This window comes from Nylanderia fulva, unplaced genomic scaffold (assembly GCF_048542155.1).
Source record: "Nylanderia fulva isolate GAGA-0341 unplaced genomic scaffold, ASM4854215v1 Scaffold21, whole genome shotgun sequence".
Lineage (NCBI taxonomy): Eukaryota > Metazoa > Arthropoda > Insecta > Hymenoptera > Formicidae > Nylanderia > Nylanderia fulva.
Genome location: NW_028190275.1, coordinates 3264919 through 3282622, shown reverse-complemented (window position 1 = coordinate 3282622; position 17704 = coordinate 3264919). Strand labels below are relative to the sequence as shown.

The following is a 17704-nucleotide window of genomic DNA, read 5'->3' as shown; positions in this document are numbered from 1 at the left end:
TCTGGCAAAGCTCGAAGCCACGTGCGTCGAAACAATTTCCTTTCTTCATGGATTCACCGAGCAATCACATGTTTATGTGACTACTCTAAAATATAGCGCATAAAACAATCGTTTAAATATTATAAAATTTGACATAACGCTTAAATTTTTGCCAAATTTCACATTCGTAGAATTTTCAACGAAAATCATCAAGTATAAATAAATAATCTTCTATACTGCATTGCATCTATTTTAACCAAACTAGCTGTATCATTTATAATCGTGACTAACGCGATTATTCTGACACATTCACCAACCCTTAGCAATCACGTGAAATGAATTGCAAAATATATTTAGCAATCTATATATAACGTACTTTGTCGTAGAAGAATAATATATACCTTTAATATGACGTACTTTCCTCGGAAAAAAATAGTAGAGAATAGAATTGTCATTTTATAATCATACAAAAATATATAAAAATATAGTAACATTTTTAATATCAAAGAGTTAAAGTAAACTATTTTAATTTTAATTATTATTAATTTTCCTTAAATATTTGCTTAATAAAGATCAGACTGCACTAATATTTCTTGGATCAAATTTCTGACATAATCGCAAGAATCCGGATTTCGAAATCGATCTTCTAACATTCACGATTCTGACATCGTTCAAAGAAGCTGTTGTCACGTAAACAGTGATTCACCTCTCCACGTTCGAGTTACATCCGGAACTGAACTATTTGCGAGAGTCATAATTATTATTATATATCGAGCGGTGCATTTTCGCGGGCGCACTCTTTCCTGTCTATACTACTGACCGCGTAACTTGCGTCGCACCGCGATCTATTTTCGTCGACTGAGTCAAACGAGTCGGCAGCGGCACTGAAATCACCGATCGACGGTCCCGATCTATTCGCGATAAAACGCGAGAAATTGTGAAAACAGACGTATGTATGTACTCGACATTTTGGCAGAACCCTACAAAACAGTCGCCGAAAACAAAAATTATGTAAAATACCGTCGCTGCGTTGGAACAGAATTCATTTGAATCATTTGTAATAACAACACGTTATAATTATTGTTGTGTGTTATATACATATATTATTTATGAAATATTATAATCAAAATAATTTTAAAATAAAATGAGAACTGTAATTAAATAAAAAAACAAAATTGTTTAATAAACCTAATAAAAAAAAAGCAAATTAATATTAACGATTTAGAAAGTATTTGAGCGTGAATACAGAGAACAAAAAAATCGAAAGAGAGATTTTTTTATACTAATTAATCCTTGAAAGAATCTAATTTCTATCAATGCTAAAAATAGTATTCATATAAAGCTATAATCTGATAAGTCTAAATAGCAAACTAAAACATCCTCTCTCTTTGATTTGACGCGATGAAAAATAAACACGCGTCAACATCGAATGATACTCGAACATTAAACGAGTACATACACAAAATGCTCCGTTTCAGCTACTAATTTAGTTGCTTTGGAAAATACATACTGATATTTCACATTCGTGGAAAATTTCTACGCGCAGAACTAATTCGTCAATAACGGAGAAGTGGCCTTGAGGAAAAACACGACGACGAAAAAAATCCATGCGAGATTTCTAACTCGAGAATCTCAATTGGATTATTCTAATAAATAATCAGATACACTCCTTGTTGTAAAATATAATCTCATCGCAAAACTTCTTACTTACGCTCTTGTCTCTGCGCTCAGTCATCGACGACTGACTTCAATTTTGATTTCTGAAAGATATATCTTATCCCTTCTACTTGTGTTTTGCTTCTTATTGATAGGCTGTCTATCGAGTACAAAAACAAATACTATACACTAGGATGTTTATATCATCTTATTCGAATTTTACTCCTTCCTCTTTTCTCCAAGAAAACTGAGCTTTATTTCGGGAATGAAAATTGAAAGATATAATTCGCGTTTCAAAAACAAGCAGAAAACACGATATTTTGGCTGTAGCAAAAAATTAAAATAGAACGCGTATAATAAGTTATACTAAAGGTAAAAAATAAAAATATTAAACTAATTACACTATATTTTCGTAACGAGAGACACTCAAGCAGATTGCTTTCTAGATCAATCTTTTGCTATTAGTCGTCAACTCAATATTCTTGAACAAGCAGTCAAATAAATAAATTGGAATAGATTTTAAAAAATTACTGATATGTGTATATGGAATATATTGCGAAATTAATTACAAAATATTAAACAATTCAAAATAAAAGAAGATATATATCATAGAAATCTATGCTTCTCGACTGTTATAGTGTCATTATTTATAATAAAATGTAAAAATGTATAGTAACTTATAAATGCATATAAAGATTTATCACACACAAGTTCACAATGACACAAGTAATTAAAAAAGGAAAATAATTAATAGTAGGAGCTATTATTATTATTGTTCAATATAAATAATGATAATAATAACTTTTACTGTTAATTGTTTTACTTTTTTAATTACTTATGTTATTGTAAAATTGTGTGCGATAACTTTTATGTGCACTCAATGCGCACTAGTGCATCCAACCGAATTCACTATTAATAATTACTTTAATCACAAATTACATAATTAACATTAATTAATTATGCGCAAACAGAGTTGACAAATTTCGGCGAGTTACATCATTGAACAGTGATGAGCACAATGCCAAGAATAATATATTAGTCACTTCATATATACCGATCGTAACTGAGTTTGACAATCAACAGGTGAAACGTGCCGCTTGGCCGACAATGCATCCAGAAATACATCGATTTATTTATGCAATTGCATCGAGTGATTAATCAGTCAAAATAGATGATTGTAGATAAATATTTTTGCATCATAAGAGATCAGTTATTTGATTATAGAATAATTTTTATGTCATTCTCAGGAAAGAGATCTTTCTCTTAGAATTTCGAAGAATTTCTTAGAATAAATGAAAACTTGAAAAAAATTTTTTAAGATTCAAGTAATTAACCTGTAGCTATCAAAAAATATAAATTAATCTTGCTTAATTATTATATTATAGAATAGCTTAATTAATTTTTTCTCAGAATTATATATATTTCTTGTTTTTGTGTACTACTATTGGACACGTTCATACTTTTTTTAATAATAGAAAATTATACACACTCATGTCTTATATTTAAACATAAATTTTAATTAAAATTTACGTTTAAATATAAGACATGAGTGTATTTTAATTCAATATAATTATATTAAGAATTCTATATAGATATATTTTAACATTAAATCATATAGATTTCATATAGTGGAAATTCCAAAAATACATCTGTTGTAACTGATTTAATATCGATTTACTAGTCAAATTTTTTGAATTTCTCCTCGGCGAGCATATCGATTTATCTTTTTCTCGCGTTCTTATTCAGCCAGCTCTCTTCCTTGGATTCGTCGAATCTTGCGGAACTATGCGGGATATTTTTAAATCGCTCGAGCACATTCTTGGATTCTGAGCGATTGCAAAGTTAGTGAGAAGAACTATAGTACTCTACAACGGCGAGAATTAATTTTGCATTAAGTTAGCGCGTTCTACATTTGTATAGAATCTCGAAATAATTAATTAGAGTCTCTCTTTCTTTCCCAAAAAGGTTCAAAAATCCCCGAATGTAAAACAAGATATTAATGTTTCATTTACCTTATTTTATTCTATTTTATTCACACATTACATCCACATGATTTATTCATATATTTTTTACATCTATCTTATATATGGTATCTATTGTATTTTTTATACAGCTTTATTAATATTGAGAGGAGAAAGAGAGATTTAGCAGGAAATATAAATCTTTCAACATGGCACTTCTTCTCCTGTCATCTAATAATTTTTTTAGATAAATTGTAAACTTCAAATCAATTAAGTAGAGTAGCCAATTTTACTATATTAGTATTCGTGTTTCTTTTAAATATTTTTTCAGCATCTCGTTATTTTCTTCATCGCGTTCCCATTGCAAATTTTCCAGAAGCTATAAGAGTTCAGTTATCTTCTTCAGAAGTTTGAAACTCCTCGATCTATATCTTTGAAAATCTACTAAAATATCGATAAGATAAAATCAAATATATGCATACAATGACGCGTTGGATTGATGATCTAATCGTTATAACGACGTGATAGAGGAAGACGTAGGTAAATAGGACCGTCATTAGAGTCTCCGAAAATTGACGCATAAATACGAGTAGGTAGCCGCGGTAGGTTGTCAACGCGAGGATGAAGCGGCAAATGATGCGTCGGACAAAGTGTCGGACGCATCACGATGACGTGAAGATGGACGGAACGACGGATGGAACAACGACGAGCGAAAAGATGGTCGTCGGAACGAACGACGAACCGCTCCTCACGTTACGGCCTCCTAAAAATAAGTGGACTCCGAGCCTAGATACCTAGATAGTAGTCTACGAATAGTCCGCCGCGCCGCCGCGACGGAACTCGTGGCGATTAGTCATGTGAAATCGTCGAACGCGAGAAATCCGTCTAGACCGAGAGTATTGGAGGAGACGAGTTTCAAAGCTCCTGAAGAAGATAACTGGACTCTTACAGCTTCTCGACCGGTCAGATAATCTTGGAGAATTTGCGAACGCAATGAAGAAAATATAACGAGATGCTGGAAAAATATATCCAAAAGAAACACGAATACTATAATAAAAATTGCTACTCTACTTAATTGATTTGAAGCTTATGATCTTGGAAAATTTGGGAACGCGATGAAGAAAATATAACGAGATGCTGGAAAAATATATCCAAAAGAAACACGATTACTATAGTAAAAATTGCTACTCTACTTAATTGATTTGAAGCTTATAATTTATCTAAAAGAATTATTAGATGACGGGATAAGAAGTGCTATCGTGAAAGATTGTTTCATTTTTTGCAATTTATATTCCTTGCTAAATCTCTCTTTCTCCTCTCAATATTAATAAAGTTGTATAAAAAATACAATATATATAAAATAGATGTAAAATATATATGAATAAATTGATGTAATGTGTGAATAAAATAGAATAAAACAAGATAAATAAAATTAATTATAAATTCTGTATTGCGCATGACAAAGTATATAGAAATTCATCGAGTAGATAAATATCTTTCTTTTTTTATAAATCGTGCAGCATCTAGAAGAAGCCTAGAAAATATTACTTTATTAACGTCGGGCTAATCATCGAGCGCTACTACTTGTTCTCTGATCCGTGCGAAAATTGAAAAAATGTCTTTTAATTAAAACCATTAAAAGAAACGTAGATACAAATAATGTGTAACTTTTGCTCGACTTTAAAATATATACAAACCAATTTCACTGAACATTGCTATATTACTAAATTAATAATATTCAAGTTTCAAAAGTTTTATTATTGATATTACTCTCCCTGTCTCTCCAATATTATTCCAGAATCTAAAGATAAATCGAGGAACAGCCGATGCTTAAAATTTTCATTGCAAATCTTAAAATAAAAAATGATGACCGCAAAGCGAATAGTAACTACCTACGGATAATGAATTGATCTACGAGGATAACCGGGATTAACTGCGTCATGATAACGTGACATACCTCCTTAATTGGCCCTTCAATTAAATATGGCGAATCACTCGCGTGGGTGAGCGTGCGCGAAACCGATAGATACAGTCTGTCACTTGTTGCTCACACTTCGACACTGATCCACACGCGATCGTTAACAAGCGGTCAGGATGAAAAGAAAAAAGAAGGATGAAGGGGTCGTAAGGGGGTTGCTGAACACTCCTCAAAGATTTAATGATGGAGAAAGTCGCACTGACACGCGCACGCTCCCACGCAACGTCACATCCGCATCATCGAGAGACTTACTTGAAGCGGGTGTATCCGGATATCCAAAGAGGAGGATGAGCGTTTTCCCTTTCTGAGAGAGGCACCTGTAGCCGAGCTTTTTTTTTTTTTCGCTTATTCCTGGATCACTCTCAACCCTCCCGAGGCGGACAAACGAGACGCACACACTCGATTTCGAGAATAAACAAAACTTGGAAATTAGCGAGAGACTTTTTAATTAATTTTCTTATTTTTTTCTCTCAGAGAGATTCGGTCGTCTTCGTCTTCGTCTCAGGTCGTCGTCGTCACTCGTCGTGCGGTCGCTCGTCACTCTCTCTCTCTCTCTTGTTTCTCTTGTAAAATATCTCCCTTATCCCCTACCCTCTTTCTCTTGCACGGATTGTCTCTCTATTTCGGCCGTCCCAATCGCCGGGGCCCCGCGCGCCAACTAAACGCGCGAGGTGTCGCGACTCTACCTCGAGGTTCGAGTCTCACCCACCACCTATCTCTCGTGACCGCTGCTTACCACCACCGCGAGCGTGCTCTCAACCGAGAAATCTCTGTCTACATTCCTACCGAGTCGCGCACACCTACGCCGAGACGCTTATATTGTATAATCATATTAAAAAAAAAATTTAGTTAATTTTCTTTATAAGTATATTTATTTCAATACTATGCCAAATAAATCATTTATTTGAAACTATAAATGAAATAATATTTATTTGGTATGAAAAATATTTATTTGATAAATATTTATTTTAGAAAAAATTAAAAGAAAATAAAAAGAAATAAATAAATAAATGATTCATTTGGCGCTTATATTGTATAATCATATTAAAAAAAAATTTAATTAATTTTCTTTATAAGTATATTTATTTCAATATACTATGCCAAATAAATCATTTATTTGAAACTATAAATGAAATAATATTTATTTGGTATGAAAAATATTTATTTGATAAATATTTATTTTAAAAAAATTAAAAGAAAATAAAAAGAAATAAATAAATAAATGATTCATTTGGTAGTACTGAATTAAATATGTATTGATTTGGTCTTTTTTTCAGTGCGCACCATCCGTCCGTCTGTTGCTCCGAAATCTAATAATCGATCGAATAATCTCGATTTTCATTCCCCGGGCAATTATTTCATATATTTTTCTAATTGAGAGGTTTGATGAGATTTTACTTTTCTGCTTGATAATAGATTATTCGATCTGGCTGTCACAGGTAGAGCTTTTGTGACCCGCGCTCTGAGTTATTATTAAACTTTCCGCTAACACGAGCTTCTCATTAAAAATAAAAATTAAGTATAATTGAAAGCATTTCTTCGATTCTCTAAAAAAAAAAGATGTGAGTTAATTGTTGAATAATTCGGTAATTATTGTTTGTTTGTCGATTAATTAAAATAATTCTTTTAAGTAATCTGGACGAAAATTGATGAGTTGGACTCAATTCGTCGCGCAAGTGCAACGTAATCTTCAGCAACGATAATTCTTACCAGAATATAAAAATTCCAAAATATCCACCTATTTACGTCTTATTTGTTTCCCAGAATTTTTAATTTTATTATTTTCAGCAGATTTATTCGTGAAATAGTATAGTATTATGTAATAGTTAAACATTTTTTATCACTGCCTCGAATTTGGTTTTTATAATTTAATTTAAAAATATGTTCCCATGCCTTTTATTATTCTATATATATTTTTAAATTTTTAATATTTATGCCTCTACATCAACAGCATTTCTTATTTCAAGATATTCTCTTTTGCGTGATTTTGGAGATTATGATAACAAAATAAAATAAATATAAAATATATTATCGTGTGGACGAGCAATGTATGTGCATCTCTCGTGCGAGATCACGACTGATAAGTGATAAGAATGCGATTTAGTCAGACGCGCCTCGCGCTTTGCACCTTTCTCACGAAAATAATGACATTTCTCGTGAATAACAGTTGTTGTGGCAATAATATTACGATGATTGGCGCACTTTCAATTCTGATTCAAAGATTGGACAGTACCTAATATTCAAGTGCCAGATCGATGTGACATTAAGAAAAACTTGTATTCTTTTTTGCATATATTAAATTCTATACATCAAAGTCAATTTTTTAGATATTTTTAGTATACGTCATAAATTTAAATAAGAAAACTTTTTCTGCAAATGTTAATTGATATGTATTTTAATCAGAAATAATTAGGGAAGACATATGCTATTATATTATTATTTTGTTATCCAAGAATATCTGAAATATATTCAATGATTGCGAGAGAGAGAGAAAAAAATAAGGTCACCTCTTTAATAATTATAAGCACAAAAAATATTATTTGTGCCACCTAACTGAGTCATCCGATATTTATTCGACATAGTATAGCACACAAAGCTTTCATGATCCGTTACGATGTGAAATGCAATTCTTCGCAACAATATTGTGCAATTCGCAAGTACGTGTTGACAGATTCGCAACCAGAGGCCGAGAAGAAAAATCTACATATATATTATATATATTACCTACTCTTCTTTCGTAACCGAATTCGATGTTTGCGAATCACCGAGAGATTCATCGTTATTACATGTATATATATATTAATTGTGCAATTATATTAAAAAAATAAAGAGCATAAAAATATTTCGCAAAATATTATAATGTATAATATGCAAAAGATATTGTAAAAATTAGCAAAATTGCAAAACTTTACGAGACGCATTTCTCTCTTTCTTTAGAGAAAAGTATATTTACTTTTCTTTAATGTAAAATTGCGAAAAAATTTGAGAAAAAAGTAGATGTATCGCAAAGAGGAACAGATGACAGACTCCAAACCATAGCCTACTGATATATAATATTTCTCAATATTATCGATATCTTCGCGAAAATATTCACTCTTTACGCGCTCGACTCTGCGTAATGCTAAATTATTTATAAAGACCCGAAGTTACTCGTATCTTTTTTTAACATTGTACTTATATATATAGCCGCGTAAATACACACGGCATTACGTTTTAGCGCATTGACGCGACTTCGTCATTGCGCGTTCTATTTCTTGTCACTGGCGAGTTTGTCATATGGATGCGGCAACGCGTCGGCAACGAATCTAAAAATGAATCCGCGCTATCGACAGCGAAACTAAATGACTGGCTTGAAAAGTCACCGGAATGGAATCTCTCACGTTGGCGTCTCGCAGTGATGAAATTAGATATAGCACCGTAACACCGACGCGTAATGCAAGATATGTTTTTTCTCTCATCTGGAGAATAGAGAAAAAAGATAACAAATCAAGAATAAAAATAAATCGCGCATAACAAATCAAATCTGTGTTCTTGAGTTTGTCGAGAAAGACATGTGAAATCGACGGCAGAAAATATGATGCGACGAAACCTCATTTGCGACATTGCGAAATGGTAGGGTTTTAAGTGCTTTTAGCCTGTCAACGTCGTCGTATTTAACTGTACCAATCATAAGTATATATATATATATATATATATATATATATATATACATATATAAATACAGAGTGTTTGGTAATAATCGTCCCATTCATCGTGCGTGAGATTAGAGCGGATTAAACCGAATAGGAAAGTGTTTTGCGATCTTCGCCATAATTAATAAAAATTAATGAAAAAAGACAAACTATTATTCGGTTACTAGACGTACGACAATTCGAATGAATAATTAAGTTTAATTATAAATGATAAATTGTGCTGTCAACTCTGCAACAAGTAAGGTGTCTTTTCTTGTCCCGTGCTTATATTCGCGTATATTTGACCGAGCTTTTTAAATTTCTTATTAGTTAATGCAAAGATTGAACTTGCCTATCCGATTTAATGCGTTCTACTTGCAAACGAGAGACAGTGATTATTACCGGACTTCGTATATACATATACACATAAAATGTTAAATTGTATATGTAATTTCATCTTTTGTATTTATTTTATATTTTAAAATTATTTTAGATTTTAAAAAATAAGGATTAATTATTTATAGAATAATTAATTAATAAATATATTATAGAACTTACCTTTTTATTACTCGAGTCGATTGTTTCACTGCGTTTTCAATCCGAATTATATTTAGGTCGTCGAGATGTCAAATGATGTCAAAATATTGAACTAAATATGTATATTTGACTCGTATCTTTAAAAAAGAGTCTGTAAAAATCGAAACAGAACAATAATTTATAATTTGGTTCGATTCTTATTTAATTGATAAATGATTAAATTTCCCGAAAAATGCGTTTCAAAATCTATTCTCGCGATATATAGTTAGATTCTAATTCTACACATTAATTGTTAATTATTCATTAATCGTATAATAGCTTTCCGATACTGATGGCGATCGCGTTTAAAACAGAAATTCAACATAATATTACTATATTTTTGCTCCAGTGTCGCACATATAACAGCCGGAAATCGAAGCACTTAAACAATAGCGCACTCAATAAAACAAGGCTGCTTACTATATTATTGATAATGTAGTATGAATACATGTCATTAATAATTCATTGCCGAAATACGCACTCATTGTATGTGATATATATATTTTACGGGGAATAAATTAAATTTCAAAGATGTGAAATAACTTAAAAAATCCAAATTATAAATTAATTTTGTTACAATCTTTATGAACAATTTTTTTTTAAGATTTTCAGAATCAAATATACATATTTTTTCTGATTGTTCGATTCTTGACACTCTAAATATAATTTAGATTAAAAACATGCAGTAAAAATGATCGACTCGCACAATCGAATAATAAATGATTAATTGCTGTCAATAAAAAATTAAAATTATCATAAAATTCCCTAATAAATATATGTAAACAATATTATGCATTTAATTAATTATGATTCAATTTACTTCAAATAATTTGTTACTGCTAAAAATTAATTACAGACAGTAATCTACTTGTCATTACTGAACAAGAACACTAGTTTACTTTGGACGACTAACATGCAATAATCACTCAACACTCAACGTACAATGATCAACAGAAAAACAAGAAAATTATGCAATATACCCGAAAGTATTTACAGATGAGTCGCCAATTTAAGAGAAATATATACGCAATAATGCATATATACTCAATAACTATTTTAAAATGTACCTATACATTATTCATTTTAACTGATTTATAAGTTAATTTTAATGAATTAATCGAACAATATATATATATATATATATATATTTAACAGAGATTACAGATAAACTTGTTTAATTTTTAAAAGACAATGATTTTGGATGATGTTTAATTCCAGCAATAAATTAAGACTAATCTCTGTCTCTACTAGTATAAGCGAAACTACGAGCATAACTCAACGTTGAGTTGACTGCATATTCCGACAATCATATTTCTTCAAACCATCCGTAAAGCGTTACAAGGAGAGTTTTGATGTAATTGAGTTACCTTTCTTTGTCTTTTGCGATTAACCCGTCGTAGGCTGAAGACAGAGCCATACATCACCTTTCCTTAGACTTGACGCTATAACGACGCGACGACTTGAAAAAAAAACGACGAGAAGCTCCTGTCCTAAGCTCGCCGGATAATTTAGTAGGATGATAAAACATACAAATAATTTAGACTACGAAAACAGTGGTGATTTGAGGAGCCACTGTCAAAATATGTCGCTAATCTATTTAAATTTCAAATCCCAGACAAAAATAACTAGGATTTTTACAAACTATTTGAGATAGGATTGAAGATGAAATTTTAGCAGTAAAAATTAATATTTTTTGCCGTTATGACACATTGATATTACAGCTATCCTAGATTGTCGTTTTTTAATTTGTTTCATTCATCATATTGCAAACTTTTCCTCGATTATTAATCTGCTGGAGAGAGCAAGAGAGAGAGAGAGAGAGAGACCACTAAGGCAGATTAAAATCGAGAGAGAGAGAGAAATCATCAAGGAAGAGAGAGAAATCTCACGCAAAGCATCGAGATGCGACTCTCTCGGTTCTGGCAAGCCGGAGTACTTTTCTAAATATATACGATCGCCCCTCACCGGCAAATCTATCTTTACGTATTAGAATCTATACCTAACGACTCTACGAGTCTCGCTTTTCCACCGTCGACTTTATCAGAGATAAATGCACTTTCAAAAAAATTTTTTTTTAATTTAGAATATTAAAAAAAACATAATATATTCTGATAACAGTCATATATTAAAATCTAGGAGACTAACATCCAATTTAATTATCTTGAAATTATAATTCAAAACCGATTATAATAATAAACTATTTTTTTTTACATTAATTAGAAGTAGAAAAATTATGTATTTTAAATTAAAAATTAATTAAAATTGATTTTGACTTCAATAAAAATATTTTTGAAATCATTAATTTTGTTCTCGAAATTTCTCATGCTTGCACTAAAAAAAGAAGAGAATGATATCTCTGCCAGAGAAAGAAATAATCAGAAAATTTACGGGCAATCATTTAGACGGCAAAAATAATTCGAAAGAGTACTGCGACGAGCAACGCGATATAGATTCATCGAATTTATCGTAACTTTTTTTCCCAAACGCGAAAACACCTTAAACAATTTGTTGAAATTTCCGAAAAAAAATATCCCATCTCGGACGTGCTTATCGTCTCATCGGAACGGCGGTGTATTAATATCGATTTCGGGGCTGATCTTGAGCTGATTTATGATCGGAAATACAGAATCCGTTAAAGAGAAATAAGCAATCAGGGAGGCGTGAATCGCGCTTTCGCAGGAGCGAGACTAAGAATGGCCGCGAGAATCAAGGCAAGAAAAAAATCAAAAAAGAAATAAAAAAATAATTTCGTGGAAAAATGAAATCCGAATCAGAGAGCGACGTTTAAGATTTTTGACGCAACGTTGATGCAACGTGCATTTTCTTACTTGAACTAAATAACACAAGCGTGACAAACACGAGCAAAGCGTGACCTTATTTTCACGCTTGTTTACGTTCGGTTCATTTAGACCCCTGATAATTGTATCTCGCGAGAAAAAAAGGACAAGCTTTTTAATTTCGAAATTATAAAAATTTTTCAGCCTTCAAGTCTGTCACTTTTGATCATTTTAATTTTTTGTGAAAACTCATTAATTTTACTATAAACTTTCTTCAATTATAGATATCTGTATAAAAAATTATTTGACTTGTTATTACGTATTGATAATATATAATAATAATTCGCGCAGTTTTAATTAATATACAAATAGTCATCAATGTTATTTTTAATGATCAATTAATTTTCTATGATAAAATTGTTATATAAAAATTAATAAAATAAAACTTTGATATTAAAAAAATACATTTACCATGAAAGAATTTCGCGTTTTTTCGAGATGTTAAATGATATACTGAAAATAATCGCACGTACTAAAAAGCAGAGCGTATCCAGCGACGTTAAATGAACATATTTAAATCGGAGAGATTTGCGGTTTCGGTGTCAAGGATTGCCAAGGATGCGGACTCGAAGAGAGCGTTTACGAGGAAATCGTTGATGATTTCGCGCTTACTCGAGTCCGATATAGTGATGCACTTGTTTGTTCCTTTATCACACGTTTTCCCCGAGAGCGAGAACGCGAGTTCGAGTGTGGGCGAACGGATCGAGTAATATGGAACAGCCGTTCTAAACTTAGCAGCCGGTCCGTTCTGGAAATAGATGTTATGAGTGCGAGGACAGGACGAGACACTGGCCTATTATATTTGCCGCGGTGTCCTATCCGAAAAGAATACCGATATCGGATCTGTCGATCTGTTCGATTATATCGTTCGATATATCATTAGCGCATCTTCGTGCTCGCGCGAAAGTTTTATCGCAACTTCGATATCAAAATTCCTTTACTAAATTATGAAAAATGTTTTAAATAACATATTTAACATTGATATAAGTTATGCTAAATGAATACGAATTATAATAATATTTATAATTATTACAGATATAATTTACGATTTTATCAATCCATTTCGAATATCTGCTTTAAACTGCAGCTTACAAAGCATCCCTTTTAAGATTTTTAAAAGTATTGAAAAATATTTGAAAACATTGATTTAAAAAATATTAAATATTGAAAAATATTTACCGATACGTGCACTTAAATTATCTTGTCATCCGGTGAAAATTCTCATTGAAATATCAAAGATTCCAAGTACAGTCGGCCATATTTAATAAGTAGGAAATTCGAACGTTCGACGGAGCTTTCGAGAACTCACAAGATTCTCGAAAAAGCTCGCTTCGTGTTCCGCGATAAGGTGACCGAATGCCGAGACACGACATATCTTTCCAGAAATCTCGGTTTATGCGAAGATGCAGGAAAGTTTCGAATCTTGGAGCGGTAACGCAGCTGGCGCTCGGAGAACGTCTGACTTTAAAGCGCTTTTACTACTTACGAGTACGCGTAATGGTCCGAGAAACGTTAAAATCTCGATAAGTACGTCGCCGATGTCGACGAGTCAATTTGTTCTGCTGCTGTCAGGACCATGAGAAAATTTTCTCCCTCTCTCTCTCTCTTTCTCTTTGAAGCAGTAATAGTGCAATCAAGGAACTGATAGCAAAAATTATATGTATAAGCTTCTTTTTAAGTAATATCGTCAAGCAATCTCAAATACAAATACATTCAATAATTTCTTTAATTTCGACATTTATAGCTTTCACTTAAAACAAATTTTTAGATTATATTAATACTGCATTATGCTCTCAAATATTTTTTTGAAATGAAAATAAAATATATAAATATTATTTCTTCTCTATACAAAGGATAATTTTCTTTATAACAATTTGTTTCTCTATGATTTCAAGATTTGTTTCACTTCTTATACACAACACATACATTTTCAAGAAAAGTATTTTCAAAGCAAAGTACTTTTTATCTAATTTGTATTTAAGTGTAAGCATTTGAATAAGCGTGATTACGAAAAATGTATATAATTATAATTATAAGAAAATTAAATTTTCTGAAAAAAATCGCTTTCTTAAGTTTCACATTTTCGTGAAAATGTTCTGAAAGATAATAGACCATTAAAAAGAAAGGAATAAATAAACGTCGACTTGTACAATCCACGAATTGGCTTCTGTATAATCCCACGTACGAGACGAAGATTCGCGACTGATAAATATCCCGAAATCGTAAAATCGCGGCGAGACGAGGGCTCGTGAAATTGAAGACACGTTCGATATCGGGAATGGAGACGATCGGCACGATTCCAGAAAGCCGACAATCCCCGATAATCTCGAAATAACGCTTCTCTCCTGCTCTCATCCTCACGAGCCCCGCCTCGTCTCTCTCTCATCCGCGGAACAACCGTCGGTATTTTTGGTGCCCGGCGAGAGAGAAGGGACGACGTGGGGAGAGAAAGGGAGGAATTCTCCCAGATAGAGGGAGGAGAGCGAGAGCATCGTGAAAACGGCTAGCGCCGTCGCTAGCGAGCGTAACCTGAGAGCTTCGCGGACCCTGCGACCATATATGTCCGCCTGTCGCTCTCTCTCTCTCGCTCGCACCAGCTGTCACGGCGTCGCGGCGTCTCTCTCGTCGTTGCACTCGCTGGACCGCCCGAGATCGATGCATCAATATCGTCCAAGTATCGATCATTTGCTCCGAAATCGAATATCGTTTTTAATAAAAAATGTAAAAATCTCTGAAGTCACCAGATGATAATTAAAAATGGTAGTAATTTAATCAATCCAACTCTGGCTATTTAATAATCTTTATTTAATATTCACAGTGAATATTAAATAAAGATTATTAAATAGCCAGAGTTGGTTGATTAAATTACTACCATCGTTTTTAATATTATTCAACTATTTGTCACATTTTTTTAATTCGCGATATTTCTCTAATTTTTTTATATATCGACTTCTCACACCTAGGTATTTTACTTTCGATGCTTTTGTTAATTGTTGACATGATAACAAGATAAGAAGATGGGATTTTTAACTTTTAATATTATTTGCGCTAATTGTCAGTTTTTTTCATTCGCAATATTTCTCGAATTTTTCCTGTATTGACTTTTAACACCTAGATATTCTACTTTCGATGCTTTTGTTAATTGTTGACATGAAGATAAGATTTTTAACTTTTAATATTATTTGCGCTATTTGTCAGTTTTTTAATTCGCGATATTTCTCGAATTTTTCCTGTATTGACTTTTGACATATATAACATATATAACAGCTATCAATAATAATCAAAGAAGAGATTTATCACGTTAATTAATTGGGAAAATAATGCTAGAACTTAAATAAAATATACAAATGTTCTTTAATTATAATATAAATATTGATATCTAATATTTATTTATCCATCTTGTTATCTTGTTATCATGTCAATAATTAACAAAAGCATCGAAAATAAAATATCTAGGTAATAGATATTCTACTTCCGATGCTTTTGTTAATTGTTAACATGATAACAAGATAAGAAGAAATGATTTTTAACTTTTAATATTATTTGCGCTATTTGTCACATTTTTTTAATTCTCAATATTTCTCAAATATTTCCTGTATTGACTTCTAACACCTAGATGTTTTATTTTTGATGCTTTTGTTAATTATTGACATGATAACAAGATAACAAGATGGATAAATAAATATTAGTTAAATATCAATATTTATATATCTTAATTAAAGAACATCTGTATATTTTATTTAAGTTCTAGCATTATTTTCCCAATTAATTAACGTGATAAATTTCTTTTTTTATTATTGAAAGCTACGCTCTTCTACACTAATTGTAAGTATAAAAATATGTAAATGTATATAAATATGTATTGATATTTGATATCTACAAGGCATACGGCATCTGGAGTATTGGCAGAAGAATGAGTGTGTCCTAAATTTGTGCAGTGTAATATTTCTGGTTTTTTTCTTTTCTCTTTAAATTACGTAATGGGATATGTTGGTTCTCTATCTAGATTATTGACATATTTTTTTATAACGCGCGCATAAACTCCAAATCTTTTATTTTATCGATGTAGAACAAGTAATTTGTAAATAGAATTTTAGATAAATGTAATTCTCAATCCGGCAATTAATTTATGCATTTTGTTGACACCTAATACCTAATATTAGATTTTCCATTTGTAACTATTTTGACTTTAATCAGTTACAAAATGTGTATTCCTTTAATTTATATATATAATTTTTATATTATTAATCGTATTTTTGCCCATTCTTGAGTAGAAAACTTATACCATTATTTCATTTACATATTATTAATATACCTCAATATATTTATATATATAACAATATACATGTATATTCAAACAATTATTTTTCCATTAAATATTTTTATAAAAAATTGACCATAAAATGCTAAGTTTTCTGTAAAATTTTACTTGTAATTTTTTAAATTAAAATTTTTAATATTAAACTAAAATATTGTATTTGAATTATATTGTAGTTATTTACTTTTAATTATAATTTTTTCACACATGCTAAAAAAAATATGATTCAAATATACTCGATTAATTATAGAATCGCTGAATATGAAATTTGTTTAGCAAAATTCTAATTTTTTATGAGAGATTAATCTCTATAATGATTGACAAGGCAAGTCATGTAATATAAATGTAATCTTTCGCAGCACACTTAATCGGTAAAGCAGTGGAAATAAGCTAAATTGTGGCGCCACTTGCCGGACAAGCTAATTCACGATCTACTAACAAGAAAAAAATAGTAATATTAATAAAAATAAAAATAAAAATTTTCAAAAATTTCATCAAATTTTCGCAATATTAAAAAGAAAAACATAAAATAAGAAAGATTCTTAGAAGTATTAAATTAAAATAAAATACGTAAAATAATATTGCAAGTTTTGAAAAAATTCATTAAGATTAAAATCAAACAATTACTATTAGTAATATAAATGACTGGAAATACCGGGAAACAAAGGACGGAAAGTCGGAGTGTGAATGCTTGCGAGAACAGTAACTTGTACACCTCAACATCCGCA

At 31.2% G+C, this 17704-nt stretch overlaps 1 protein-coding gene across 1 annotated transcript in view; it reads right to left on the bottom strand.

Annotated features, from left to right (window-relative positions):
- Positions 1 to 6251, bottom strand: part of bent (projectin protein bent) — a 102522-nt gene extending 96271 nt beyond the window's left edge. Inside the window, 1 exon segment of the mRNA XM_085482531.1 lies at positions 5827 to 6251. The gene's annotated coding sequence lies outside the window, so the exon portion shown is untranslated.
- Between the last annotated feature and the right edge of the window lie 11453 nt (positions 6252 to 17704).